Here is a 14,873-nt window from a genome sequence, read left to right as displayed (position 1 = left end):
GAGTGGGATTGCAGGATCGTTTGGTAGTTCTATTTGTAGTTTTTTAAGGAACCTCCATACTGTTCTCCATCATGGCTGCACCAGTTTACATTTCCACCAGCAGTGTAGGAGGCTCCTTAAGCCCTTTTTTCAATTTGAAAATTGTCTTCCATAACATGAAGTCAAAAGGCTATGGCATGGCAGACCCTTAAAGAAAACCTAGATATTTGATTTCTAGTTTTAGGGACTTAGAAAGTATAGCAGTGAATATTGCCACCAGTACTTTAAAATTAGCATCCCTTAAATGTTTTCTGTCCCCAATATGTACCTTAAAATATTCATTCTTAACTCTTCTATAGAGGGTGTGGGTGTCTCAGGGCCATCTCTAAAGATAGTGCACAGGACACCTGTTCCAGCTGCTGCCTTCCCAGCCTTGTAGTGTGAGGGAATTTGAATAAAATAAGCGAGGAGTTGGGATGAAAGCAAATTCCCTGGCTGTATCTTAGCAAAGGGGTGGGAGTAGGATTGGAAGAGGAAGATTAATGGCTATGTGTGAATGTTTATGCACATCATGTCTTTATCAGGTCTAGCTGCTGTCCAGAGCGAGGTATTTTTACAATCACATTTTAGACAAAGTAGTAGAAAATAGAATGTACTACTCATCAGGTTTGTGGAAGTTTGATAACTCAGAATTTGGAGCAATGAGAAACTCACCAAAGAAAAGATCATCAGTTTGGATATATAAAATTGAAGACTTGTTCACAATGGAAAAATAAAATAACAGACTGGGGGAAATGCTCATATCAAGTGTGACTGAGGGTTAACATCTGTAATACTGGAGGACTTCTCGCAAATTAATGAGGAAAAAAACTGTCAAGATTTAGGACATAGGTGGACAGAGAATTTTAGCAGGTAAGGAATACAATTAGTAATAAAAATGGGTATCAAAGAAGTGCATTTTAAATCAGCCTTGGGTTACCCCTTCTATTCTCTCAGAAGTACTGGAAATTAAGATAATTCCCGATTCCAGCAAGGTTTTAAGGGATTGGGGCCATTTTCTGATTTCTGTTTCTTGTGCTGTAGCTACCCCCAGCCACTGCCTTTGTCTCAACATGACATATGACTCTTCTGCCTCGTCCAAACTGCATCTTTCACCTCTTCCTCCTGGCCTCTGTCTTCTCTCGAGAGCAGCAACCGGATAGGAGCAGGGCGTCCCACCCGACCCAGCGCTGCTGCTGAGCCACCCTCTGAGTTGACTCAGTACCATACTGTGGTCTTGGGTGTGTGAGTCAACCCCTGCCACCTGTCTGGGGGGTTCCTGAAGTTAGGGGTGGGCGATTGTGCCTCAGAGCCTGGCGCACAGAAGCTGTTCAACCACATGGTCTCTCTCAAAATTCATAGCTGTACAGCTGAATGTCTCTTCTGAAATTCTGGCTGAGAGCCAATGGTTAGAGGAATGAGATGGGCTAAGAGGCCACTGCCGTGTCCCAGACAAGAGGGGGTGGCTTACATCAAGGCAGTGATGACAGAAATGGGTGGCAAGGCGCATATTTGGGACAGTTTCCTGTGAAGTCTTAGTGACAGAGTTGATGTGTAGGGGTAGGGAGGATGAAGAATTGTAGATCGATGTTTCTTAAATTTTAGTGTGCATATGAATCACCTGGGGATTTTGTTTAAAGGTAGCTCCTGATTCAGCAGGTCTGGGGTGGTGCCAGAGACTCTGGGATTCCAGGAGGTGAGCTGCACCGTTGTCCGTGGACCAGTCTTTAAGTTTGAGTTTCAGGCTCCAGTGCCTAGATGATGATGTCTATATCAGAAATGGGAAACACAGGAGAAAAGAAAGGGCGGGGAGGACCTGGGAGATGGAGTGAAGTCCTTGTGGGACGTTCAGGTTGAAAATTATAGACAGCTGGACCCTTGGATCTTCAACTCAAGAGAAAATCAGGCCTAGAGATACAAATTTGGGAATCAGCACTTCATCAGTTATAGTAAGTAAAAGCCACGAGAATGAATGACATTACCTGCAAGGAAGAGATAAAGGTATTATTAGAAAATATGCTTATTCCTGCTTGCGAGAATTTTAATGTTCCATTTAAGTCACTTTATAAACCAGCAGTGTGGAGGAAATTGGATAGGTGAGCCTCCTGCATGTGAACAAGCTGTAGGTATAAATTCAGAAGTGGAGAAGTCTTCTTTGGAAAACCCCTTGAGTCCTTGGTAATGACCATAGATCAGGTTAAGTATTCCATAGATCAAGTTTAAAAAGCATTGGAGTACCTTCTCAGGAAAATTCATTCATACAAACAAATATGTATTAAACATCTTCAAATGCCAGCCACTCTTCTGATCTCTGGGCTTAAGATAACAAATAGAATGTATCCCCAACACGGCAGAGATTATAGGGGAGATTGGCGAAGTGGGTTCCATGCAGTGTGATGCATACTGTGGTGGGGAAGTGTGGCAGGGCCCCACGACTCAGTATGGGGACAAGGGACAGCTTTCCTGTGGAAGCAGCATTTAAACCGAGACCGGCGAAGTCCGAGCGGAGGTGACCACGAAGAGGACGGGAAGGGCATGACAGCGACGACTTGGAGGGGAGAAGGCCCTGCAGGTTGAAGGAGGGTGGTATGGCTGGACCACAGAGTGTGGGGAGGGAGAGTTGTGAGGGATGAGGCTGGAGGAGGGAACAGAGTCCATGATGAGGCCCTTTCCCCCTGGGACCTGGTGGAGGGTGGAGGGAGAAAACGATGTATTTTCCAAAGGAAAAGGTATTATTCTGCCTGGGGGTAGTTCAAACAATAGTCCTATGCATATGGTTTCATAAGGCTTGTATGGACTGGCCTAGTAATGGCATGACTCATGGTAACATCGTTTCTGTAGGAAAATGTTTTGGGCTCAAGACTTACAATTTAACTTCCAGAAACATTTTTTCTCACCATTTGGGGACTGCTTGGATAGGCATGCAACTCTAGTGCTTTTCGTTATTTGTGCTCCATTGATCCGTGTGGCGACAGTGTTGGTTTTCCACCCTCTGATGGGAATCAAAGGGGTCATTCCACAGCTGGAGGAACAGGTTTCGAAACGGTGTGGAAAGAAAAATAGAAATCTGTTTACAAGTGGTTCTGTTTTCAGAGTGCTTGTCCTTTAAAGGTAAGGATTACTCCATAAACTATATTGTGGCGTAGTGTTGCGTGCTATGAAGGTATGGAAAATAAAACTGACATGCAAGTTGTAAACAGAAAGGAAGAGAGATTGGGAGGGTTTCACTATTGAAGTCAAACGGAATGCTGAAGGTAAATTGGATAGGTGAGCCTCCTGCATGTGAACGAGCTGTAGGTATAAATTCAGAAGTGGAGAAGTCTTCTTTGGAAAACCCCTTGAGTCCTCGGTAATGACCATAGATCAGGTTAAGTAAGATTGGGAGGGTTTCACTATTGAAGTCAAACGGAATGCTGAAGGTAAATTGGATTGTTATTATTGTTATTATCATCATTGTCTTCATTACTAGCTACTGTCATCATTAGAAATACTAGATTTTTTTTTAAGCAGAAAAGAACTCTTAAGGCCAGTCTCTTTATAAAATGGAACTACATGAGCTTCATTTTGTTTAATAAGTGGAACTTAAAGCTGAAACTCCTTCAAATTCCCAGGTCTCCAGTAGGCCAAGTTAATTTCATCCACACCCATCTCGTGAAAATCTTTCTTTCTGTATTAGTTAGAATGCTTTCAGCTGACAAATAACTGAAGACTCAACTGTGAACAACTTAAATAATAAGTAAATTTAATGATCTCATAGAACTAGAAATCTGGAAGAAAGATGGTTTTATAGTTGGTTCATGTAGCAGCTAACTGCTGTCATTAGGCTCTTGGAATCTTTCTGTCTTTCTGTCCTGCTATCATGATAAGTTAGCTTTTGTCCTCAAGCTTGTCCCTTCCTGGTCTCAAGATGGCAGGCAGCTTTAGCTCCAAGACTGACATCCTCATATCAAAGCACCCAAGACTGTAAGAAGAGGTGTCTCTTGTCTTGGTTCGGGCTGCTATAACAAAATGCTATATACTGGGTGGCTTCAGCAACAGACATTTTATTTCTCACAGTTCTGGAGTCTGGGAAGCCCAAGATCAAGGTGCCTGAAGATTTGATTCTTCATGAGCTTGCAGGCAACTATCTTTTTCCTGTTTCCTCGCATGGCAGAGAGAGAGAGCTCTAGTCTCCTATATTATAAGGACGCTAATCCCATTTTGGGGCTCCAAGCTCCTAAACTAATCTAACCCTAATAGCCTCCAAAGACCTCACCTCCAGATACCATCACATTGGGGATTAAGGCTTTAACATAGGGTTTTTGGGGGGCACAAATATTCAAGCCATAGCATCTTTCTTATGTCCTTTTTCAGAGAGAGAAAGAAGAAGCCTCCCAGAAGACTTGACTTCACTAGCCAAATTTATATGATACATCCCATTTCTAAACCAGTCAGTGGCAAGAGATAGAGAAGTCCAGTGACTGGCTTTGGCTACTCAAGATTCATGGCCCTCCAGCCCTCCTCTCAGAGAAGAACAAACTTAGGATTCTGGTATCCAGGATGGAGAGCAGACTGGTGAGGCCAGCCACTCGTGTCCACCGTCCCTTCCAAGACTAGCTCCTCTGCCTGGGCTCTGAATCCTTTTTTGCACTTGGAGGACTTTATTCTGTTCATCATGTTTTCTCATCTTTATTTTTAGTCTGTCTCCTCTTTCTCTTCAAGCTTATTGAAAGAAGGGTCTATGCGTGCTGTCTCCATTTCTTTTCCTCCGGTTTATTCCGTACATCTCCTGTAACCTGGATTCTGCTGCCCCTGATAGGAAGCCTCCCCTTCTGTCATGCGTGCCGACCCAGTTGCCTGGGCCTTTGCCAGTATTACCACTAGTGTTTTGCAAGACCAGCGCTTCTCCGGCTTTAGCGCGTACACCAGAATCATTTGGAGGGGGATGAAAATACCTGGGTTCCATCCCCAGAGCTTCTAAATCAGTAAGTCTGAGCTGGGGCTTGTAGAGCTGAGCTGACTCAACCTCTCTGCGGACGTTTGATGTTATTGATTTTACTACCACTTTCTGAGTTTCAGAACTCAGAATTACTCTCAAACCTGCACTTGTTCCTTTTGTATTTTTTTTTAATTGATGCATGGCAGCGTCCTTTTTCTCATGTAAGAAACCTGGAACTCACCATGATTCTTTATTCTTCCTTTACCCCCATGTACAGTTGGTTTATGTTCCATCCTCTAAATATCCCTCCAGTGCATCATTTCGTCTCCATCCTTATTGTCTCTGCTTTAGTTTGAGCCGTATCTTTTCACCCATATTGCTGTAATGCTCTTTAAAAGTGCTTGTCCTGTCTCCAATCTCAGACTTTCTCTTACTTATACTTCATACTGTTGCAGAGTGATTTTTTTTTTTTTAATGCAGGTCTAATCACATTATTCCTGAGCTCAAAATCCTTTGGCCTCCTACACCTTCCAGATAAAATCCAGACTCCCTCCTATGCCAGCAGAGGGCTTCAGACCTGGGTCTCTGCCTGCCTGGCTAGTGTTTGCTTCTCTCGCTTCTGTACTTCTCCTGGGCGTTAGTACCTGAACCTGCCATGATTCTGAGTTCTCTTGAGCTTTTGAGCCTTTGCATGTTTTCTCTTTGACTGAAACACTTCTCTTTCTCCCTTCGCTGCTTATCTTCCAGGACTTAGCTCAGGGATGCCTCTACTATCACCCTGCTTCCCTGGTCCCTTTTCTGTCCCTGGGAGTTAGATGCCCCTTTTCGGTACAGCCATGGAGGTATGTAAATTGTACTCATTTAGCTCTTAAACACACTGCTCAATTCTGGAGGTTTATTTGGTGCTTATCCTCCTCTAGACTCTAACTTCTTTCAGGACAAAGACTGTACTTTTCATCTGTTTCTTAATATAGTTCCTAACATAATTCGTCATTGTTTGTTGAGTGATTGAATGCTAAGGACCATTTTTAGTGATAGAAACTAGTCATAAAACCCAATCTGGAGAACTGAGGGCCCAATCTGGGGAACAAATTGGAGGGTGACAAAAACACTGTAGGCTTTACATCTAGTTGGATTTGTTCAAGATTCTGGAGGAATTGGTATTTCTTGGAGTCTGTGACAGGGCAGGGATGGGAGTTGGTGATGTATTGTACAAATCACTTCAGTGATATTCAGACTAGGTGGCCATTTTCATTTCCTTGATGATTTGGATGAAATTTGGAGATATGATTGCGAAATTTGGAGATATGAACATCCGATTCCAACGTTATATAACATATACCATATATACCTATGTCTATATCTATATTTATATCTATATATAGATATAGACATATTTGTTTATTTGGTTGTTCTTTGAGAAGTTTATGCAAGCTTAAATTACGGTTGTCGCAAAGCTGCCATCTTTGTGATATGTAAATTTTATTTTAGAATTTTAAAGGTTAGCTTATTCATCCATTGTTCTTGAAAAATACATATCTGCCAAAAATTTTATAGTAGTTGTATGTTCCAAGCCTGCATTGTCCATGTGATAACCACCAGCCACGTGTGGTTATTTAAATTTGAATTTAAATTTGTTAGAATTAAAATCAATTAAAAATTCAGTTCCTCAGTTGTGCTGGCCACATTTCAAGTGCTCAGTAACTGTATGGGACAGTGCAAATATAGGATAGTTCATTATTATATTGACAATAATTTAGTCAGATGATTAGCATATAACCTCAAATTCCTGTTTTTTGTTTTTGTTTTTGTTTTTTTTTTGCGGTACATGGGCCTCTCACTGTCGTGGCCTCTCCCGTTGCGGAGCACAGGCTCCGGACACACAGGCTCAGCGGCCATGGCTCATGGGCTTAGTTGCTCCGCGGCATGTGGGATCCTCCCGGACCAGGGCACGAACCCGTGTCCCCTGCATCGGCAGGCGGACTCTCAACCACTGCGCCACCAGGGAAGCCCCTCAAATTCCTGTTTTTTAAAAAAATCCAAAAATGTCCCTTAAAAAGTGTTTTTATTATAAAATAAAACAAAGGTATGAAAATCACCCAAACCAGATATATGATTTAATGAAGTATTACAATGCCAGTGGCACCCAGGTCAAGAATTAGAACTTCACGAGTCACCCGTGAAATTCTTCCTTGTGTCCTGTGTCAATCACAACCCTCTCTTCTCTCATAAGTAAGCATCATCCCAAATCTTCATAGTAATCACTTGCATTTTTCTTTTTATAATTTATGGATCCAGTTTGTTTCCTTCAACACTATAGTTTGGTTTTAACCAAAGTAAAAACATTTTTATTCAGATACAATTTCCATGCTGTAAAATTAATCCATTTAAAGTATACAATTCAGTGGTTTTAGTGTCTTCTCAGAATTGTACAACCATCACCACAGTCTAGGTTTTAGAACATTTTTGTCACACCAGAAAAAAACGTGTACCCCTTAGCAGTCATTCCTCATCCCCATCCTCCCAGTCACCCCAGCCCTGGCAACCATTAATCTATTTTCTGTCTCTATAGCTTGCTTATTCTGACTTTTCATGTAAATCAAGTCACACAACATGTGGTCTTTCGTCACTAGAAGTCCAATGCGCTATCCATTGCGCCACAGAGCCACCTAACATGTGGTCTTTTGTGTCTGACTTCTTTCACTTAGTGTAACACTTTTGAGGTTCATCCGTGGCATAGCATATATTAGTATTTTATTCCTTTTTGTTGCTGAAGACTACCCCATTGTACGGATATGCCACATTTTGTTTATCCATTGATCAGCTGATGGACGTTTGGGTTGTTTGCACTTAGTGGCTATTATGAATAATGCTGTTATGAGCATTTACACACAAGTTTTTGTGTGGATGTATGCTTTCATTTCCCTTGAATATACAGTTAGTAGTGGGAATTGCCGGGTCAAGTGGTACTCTATGGTTTAACCTTTTGAGGAACTGCCGAACTGTTGGAAAAACAGAGGCTACACCATTTTGCATAAACAACAGCAATTAGAAGGTTCCGGTTTCTCCACATCTTCATCAATGTTTGTTATTATCTCTTTTTCATTATATCCATCTTAAAGGGTATAAAGTAGTATCTCATTGAGTATCTAATTGACTGTAAATGTATTATGGTTTTCTTTTTTTAATTTTAATTTTTTAAAAAAATTAAAAAAAATTTTTTTAATTAAAAAAATTTAATTAAAAAATTATTTATTGTTTAAAAAAAGATATTTATTGTTGGGTCTTTGTTGCTGTGCACGGGATTTCTCTAGTTGCCGCGAGTGGGGGCTACTCTTCGCTGTGGTGCGCAGGCTTCTCATTGCGGTGGCTTCTCTTGTTGCGGAGCACGGGCTCTAGGCTCTAGGGTTCAGTAGTTGTAGCATGCGGGCTCTTGAGTGCAGGCTCAGTTGTTGTGGCGCATGGGCTTAGTTGCTGCATGGCATGTGGGATCTTCCCAGACCAGGGCTTAAACCTGTGTCCCCTGCATTGTCAGGTGGATTCTTAACCACTGCGCCACCAGGGAAGTCCCTGTATTATGTTTTTCATGTGCATTTCCCCAGTGGCAAATGGCGTTGAGCATCTTCTTAATGTGTTTATTAGCCATTTGTAAATGTTCTTTGGAGAAACATCTATTCAAATCCTTTGCTCATTTAAAAATTTAAATTATAGTTATAAAATAATGATAATTTTGATTATATAATTGTTTACCTTTTTGTTAAAGACCTACAAAAGTTCTTTATGACTGATACCAGTCCCTTTTCAGATACATGATTTACAATTATTTACTCCCATTCTGCGTCTTTTCCCCCACTTTCTTTTGTGTTTTTTTTTTGTGTGTGTGGTACGCAGGCCTCTCACTGCTGTGGCCTCTCCCGTTGCGGAGCACAGGCTCCAGACGCACAGGCTCAGCTGCCATGGCTCACGGGCCCAGCTGCTCCGCGGCATGTGGGATCTTCCCGAACCGGGGCACGAACCCGTGTCCCCTGAATCGGCAGGTGGATTCTCAACCCCTGCGCCACCAGGGAAGCCCTCCCCCACTTTCTTTATAGTATCATTTGCAGTACAAAATATTTTAATTTAGATGGATCCCAATTTATCTATTTTATCTTTTGTCACTTGTACTTTTGGTATCATGTTTAACAAACCATTGCCTAATCCAAGACCATAAAGATTTACTGCTCTGTTTTCTTCTAAGAGTTTTATAGTTTTAGCACTTACATTGAAGTCTCTGATACATTTTTAGTTAATTTTTATGTAAGAAAAGGTCCAACTTTATTTTATTTGCATTTGGACATTCAGTTGTCCCTGCACCATTTGTTGAAAAGACTGTACTTTGTCAATTAAATTGTTTTGGATGGCACTCTGTCACAATTGATTATAAATGTAAGAGTTTATTTCTGAACTCTTAATTCACTTCCATTGTTTTACATGTTTGTCTTTATGTCAGTACCATAATGTGTTGATCACTGCAACTATATAGTAAGTTTTGAAATTGGGATATGTGAATCTTCCAACTCTGTTCTCCTTTTTAAAGATTGTTTGGCTATTCTGGGTTCCTTGCATATCCGAATGAGTTTTAGGATGTTTTTTAATTTCTGCAGAAAAGGCAGCTTGGATCATAATAGTAATTGTGCTGAATATGTAGGCCAATAAGGGGAGTATTGATATCCTAACAATATTAAGTCTTAACAACCCATGAATGTAGCATGTTTTGTCTTTAATATTTTCCAACGTTTTGTAGTTTCCAGTGAGTGAGTCCTGTACTATTTTTGTTAAATATTGAATATATTCCTGAGTATTTTATTCTTTTTGATGTGATTGTAAATGCAGCTCTTTTCTTAATTTCATTCTTTTATGTTTGGGTTGGTCATTGCTGTTGTATAGAAATAGATTGAATTTGTATGTTAATCTTATATCCTGCAACCTTGTTGAACCTGGTTATTTGTGTTTAATGGTTTTTTTTTTTAGTTGGTTCCTTAGGATGTGCTACAAATTCATATCATCTATGAATAGAGATAGTTATACTTATTCCTTTCTGGATGCTGATTTTGTTTGCTTGGTTTTTTTTCTTACCTAATTACAATGGTTAGTTACACCTGCAGTGAAATGTTGAGTAGAAATGGTAAGAAATAGAACATTGTATTCTTGTTCCTAATTTTAGGAGTGATCCATTCAGTCTTTCACTATTAAGTATAATATTAGCTGTGATTTTTTTGTGTGTGGTTGCCCTTTGTCTGGTTTAGGAAGTTCCTTTCTATTCCTGGTTTGTTGAGTGAGTTTTATGACAAGACTGTTGGATTTTGGAAAATGCCTTTTCTCAATTGATATGATCATGTGGCTTTTATTTTATTAATTTGGTTTGCTAATATTTTGTGGAAGATTTTTGCATCAATAGCTATAAAGAATATTGGTCTGTAGATATCTCATGATATCTTTGTCTAGCTTTGATATCAGAGTATTGCTGGCCCCTGGCCCCATAGAAGTATTATCTCCTTTTTTTTTTTTTTCTTTCTTTTTTGGGGAAGAGTTTGTCAAAGATTGGTGTTAATTCTCATTTAAATGTTTGGTCGAATTTACCAGTGAAGTCCTTTGAGTCTGCACTTACATCTGTTGGAAGTGTTTTTAATCACCAGTTCAATCTCTTGCTATAAGCCTTTTTAGATATTCCATTTTTTCTTCAGTTTTAGTAGTTTGTGTTTTTCTAGGGATTTGTTCTTTTCCTCCAAGTTATCCACTTTGTTGTTGTACAGATGTTCATAGTATTCCTTTATAATACTTTTTATTTCTGTATAATGTCCTTTTATTCATTTGTAATTTTTGTGTCCCCTCGTTTTTCCTTGGTCACTATAACTAAAGGGTTGTCAATTTCGGGGATCTTTTCAAAGAAACAATTTTTGTTTTCATTGATTGTCTTTCATGTTTTTCTATTCTTTATTTCATTTGTTTGCATTTTAATCTTTATTGTTTCTTTCTTGCTGCTTGCTTAGGTTTAGATTGCTCTTTTTTCTTGGTTCTTAAGATGGAAGTTTAGGTTATTGATTTGAGATCTTTCTTCTTTTATAATATAGGCATTTACAGCTATAAATTTTCCTCTAAGCACTGCTTTCTTTAGCTACATCCCGTAGATTTTGGTATGTTATATTTTAGTTTTCATTCATCTCAAGGTATTTTCTACTTTCCTTTACGATTTCTTCTTTGTTTCATTGGCTACTTACAAGTGTATTGTTTTATTTCCATGTATTTGTGAATTTCCAAAATTTCCTTCTGTTACTGATTTCTGATTGCATTCCATTGTGGAATGGATTTTAGTCACATGATTTTAATCACTTTAAATTCTTGAGGATTGTTTGTGGCCTAGAATATGGTCTCTTTTAGAGAATGTTTCATGTGCACTTGAGAAGACGGCCTTGTGTTGTTGGGTGGAGTGTTGTATAGATGTCTGGCAGGTCTAGTTGGCTTACACTTTTATTCCAATCTTCTATTGCCCTGTTGTTTTTTTTTCCTGGTTTTTCCACTAGTATTGAAAGGGGATAAGAAGTCTATTATCATTGTTGAATTGTTTATTTATTCTTTCAATTCTTCTTCCTCTGTTGTTCTTGTAGCTTTACCGCCTATTTTGGTTGATTTTCTTACAGTTGCTGTTTCATAGTGTGTCACTTTCTATCCTTTTACTTTCCACCTATTTGTATCCTTGAACCTACTGTCTCCTGTAGACAGTATATAGTTGGGTTTTTAAAAATACAATCTGATAATCTCCACCTTTTGATTGGATTGTTCAGTCTATTCACATTTAATATTATTGATATGGTTGGATTTACACCTGCCATTTTGCTTTTTGTTTTCCATAGGTCTTATGCCGCCTTTTGTTCTTTTTTTTTACTGTCCTCTTTTGAAAAAAGTGAATCTCTTCCAGTGTGGTATCTTAACTCCTTTAATAATTTTTAAATTATACATTTTGAATTAGTTTCTTAGTGTTTGCTCTAGGGCTTACAATATAGCTCTTAGCTTAAGGGAATCTACTTCTGATTTTTACCTACCTTCAGCAAAATTAAGAAACTCCTCTCCTGTATAGCTCTATTTCTCTCTCCTTTTTTTTTGCTACTACTGTTATCCATATTACGTCTATATATTGTAGAAACCCAACAATATATTATTATAGTTTTTCCTTTATGTAAGTCTTTTAAAGAAGCTGAGAGAAGAAAGGAGAGCAGGTGCATATTTATGGATTAGTTATATTAACTTCTCTACTTTTCATCCACCTTATATATTCTGTGGGTCTGAGTTACCATCTTGTGTTATTTCCCTACTCCAGCACAAGGCAGGTTTGCTCTCATCTGCTTCCTCTGTGTTACTATCATCAAATATATAAAATATTACATGTTGTTATTAGCCCAACAATACACTTGTATGCATACTGTTTCATTGAATTGCTCTTTAAATCAGTTAAGAGAAGGGGGAGAAATATGCAATTGTAGTCTCTTTTGTAATTATGTACATAATTATTGGCAGTCTGTTTTTTGTGTGCATTCAAACTACTGTTTGGTGTCATTTGCTTTCAACCTGAAGAACTCTTTTCAGTATTTCTTATAAAGCAGATCTCCTAGCAACAAATTCTCTCAGTTTTTGTTTTTCTGGGAATGTCTTGGTTCCACCTTCGTGGTTGAAAGATGGTTCTGCTGGACGTAAGATTCTTAATTCACAGTTTTTTATCTTCAGCATTTTGAATCTTCAGTCCTACTACATCCTAGTTTCCTCTGCTTCTGATGAGGCGTCAGCTGTCAGTCTTATTGGGGTTCCTTGTATGTGATGAGTCATTTTTCTCTTGCTGATTTCAAGATTTTTTTCTTTGTTTCTCAACATTTTGATTATATTTTGTCTGGGTGTGGATCTCTATATTTATCTGGTTTGGAGTTGGTTGAACTTCTTAGATGTGTAGATTACTGATGTTTTTCATCAAATTTGGGAAGATTTCAGCCGTTATGTACGTCTCCGTTCTGTGCCTTTCTCTTTTTCTGGGGTGCTCTGTTCATTTCTTTCTTTTTTTTTTTTTTTGCGGTACGCGGGCCTCTCACTGTTGTGGCCTCTCCCATTGCGGAGCACAGGCTCCGGACGCGCAGGCTCAGCGGCCATGGCTCACGGGCCCAGCCGCTCCGCGGCATGTGGGATCTTCCCAGACCGGGGCACGAACCCGCGTCCCCTGCATCAGCAGGCGGACTCTCAACCACTGCGCCACCTGGTGCTCTGGTCATGTTTCTTCATTCTTTGTTTCTCCCTATTCTTCAAATTGTATATAATCTCTATCAGTTTATCTTCAAGCACTCTGATTCTTTCTTCTTCCAGCTCATGTCTACTGTTGGGCTCCTATAGTGAATTTTCCATTTCAGTTATTGTACTTTTTCAGTTATTGTACAATTCCAAAATTTCTATTTGCTGCTTTTTTCCTGTAATTTCCTTATCTTTATTGATATTCTCTATTTGCTGAAACATTGTCCTTATACTTTTCTCTAATTCTTTATACATGATTTCCTTTAGTTCTGTGAACTTATTTGTAATAGCTGATTTGAAGTCTGTATCTGTTAAGTCTAACATCTGGGCCCCTTTAGAATCAGTTTGTATTGCCTGCCTTTTTTTCCCTGAAAATGGGTTTGTTGCTTCTTTGCACATTTTGCAGTATTTGTTGAAGACCGGGCATTTTAAATACCATGTAGCAACTCTGTGTAGTGATCACCTTGGGAATGGGGGTTAATACCGTTTGCTTGGTTATTTATATATATTGTTAGTGACTTGGATGAACTGACTGTGTGAAAGCTGTTTCCCCCAGTGGACAACATTGGATGTCTCTACTCAAATTTATTTTCTTGTTTTTTTCTTTTATCTTTACTACCCAAGGGTTACCCCATGGTCAGATAAGCCACTCATTGGTTAAAGGCTGTGCTTATACCCTCCTAGCCGGTTAGAATTTTACTCTTTACCATTAGACGTGCATGTGGCTTGAAGAGTGCTATCATAGTTGAAAGAGTTTAGGTATTACCCAGTCATACAGTTCATAAAGGAAAGGCAGGATAAATTCTTGAGCTTTTTCTTTGATTTAATGGTTTTTAAGATGATTAATTGGTTCTCTATCATCTCTTGAAGATGACCAATTACTAAAAAAATTATGAACTCTTAGAATTAAACATTTGATGGGTTTTAATCCATTTCACTTATTAGCATTAATGAAGCTCAAATTATTCCATCTTTGGCCAGTGGGAGCCTTTTGAGATTGGCTCCTGAGTGCTAGAATTAGCCATTTCTCTAAGAAGCTCTGGTCTCTAAGGGATGCTCAATGATGCTGGATTGGCCTTTGTTTGTAGGCCTTTTCTATAATCAGAGTTAAGAAATATATGTACATATTTAAGATAAAATAAAATACCTCACAAGGTCATATTGATGCTTCCAATTAAAACTCTAGACTACAGTGTATTTGAATCTTCCTTCCATATCTCCTTTTCTCTGTGCCAAGAATCCTGGTTTTTCAGACACAAGTGATTATAGAATTAGAAAATCCCATAATTATTCATTTATTTTTATCCCATATTACACATGCAATAGTCTCAGAATGACAACAGTAATACTACTGAAAACATTAAAAAGCATACTTTTGCTTATACTCTCACCATCTTTACAGCATTTAGGATTGGCAGTGTCTTCTGAGACATTGTTTGTTTAGCAAAATGAAATGTTTGCTTAGCAACATTTTAGAGCATCTTCTCTTTCTCAGACTCCCTGCTAGAAAGGAGGAAGAGACACAACCTTGTTCTCTAAAAGCTTGGTTGTTGGGTTACGTGGTGTCATTCTGGTATAGGAAGGCATGGCCCCCAAATCTGGGTTTTTATTCTTCTTTAAAGGTACTGTT

General features: G+C 39.0%; 1 protein-coding gene across 31 annotated transcripts in view; it reads left to right on the top strand.

Moving 5' to 3' along the window:
* The window catches only part of ZNF438 (zinc finger protein 438), a 388,718-nt gene that overhangs the window by 240,062 nt on the left and 133,783 nt on the right, over nucleotides 1-14,873 (top strand). For 4 of the 31 annotated variants that reach the window (XM_082619981.1, XM_082619985.1, XM_082619976.1 and 1 more), the window contains one exon: nucleotides 4,372-4,572. The exons of the other annotated variants lie outside the window; for them this stretch is intronic. The gene's annotated coding sequence lies outside the window, so the exon portion shown is untranslated. The remainder of the gene's footprint in view (nucleotides 1-4,371; nucleotides 4,573-14,873) is intronic. 31 annotated transcript variants of the gene reach the window in all.

The sequence above is a fragment of the Mesoplodon mirus genome, assembly GCF_964341445.2.
Source record: "Mesoplodon mirus genome assembly, chromosome: 4".
NCBI classification, from domain to species: Eukaryota; Metazoa; Chordata; class Mammalia; order Artiodactyla; family Ziphiidae; genus Mesoplodon; species Mesoplodon mirus.
This window is presented reverse-complemented; position numbering and strand designations above follow the sequence as displayed.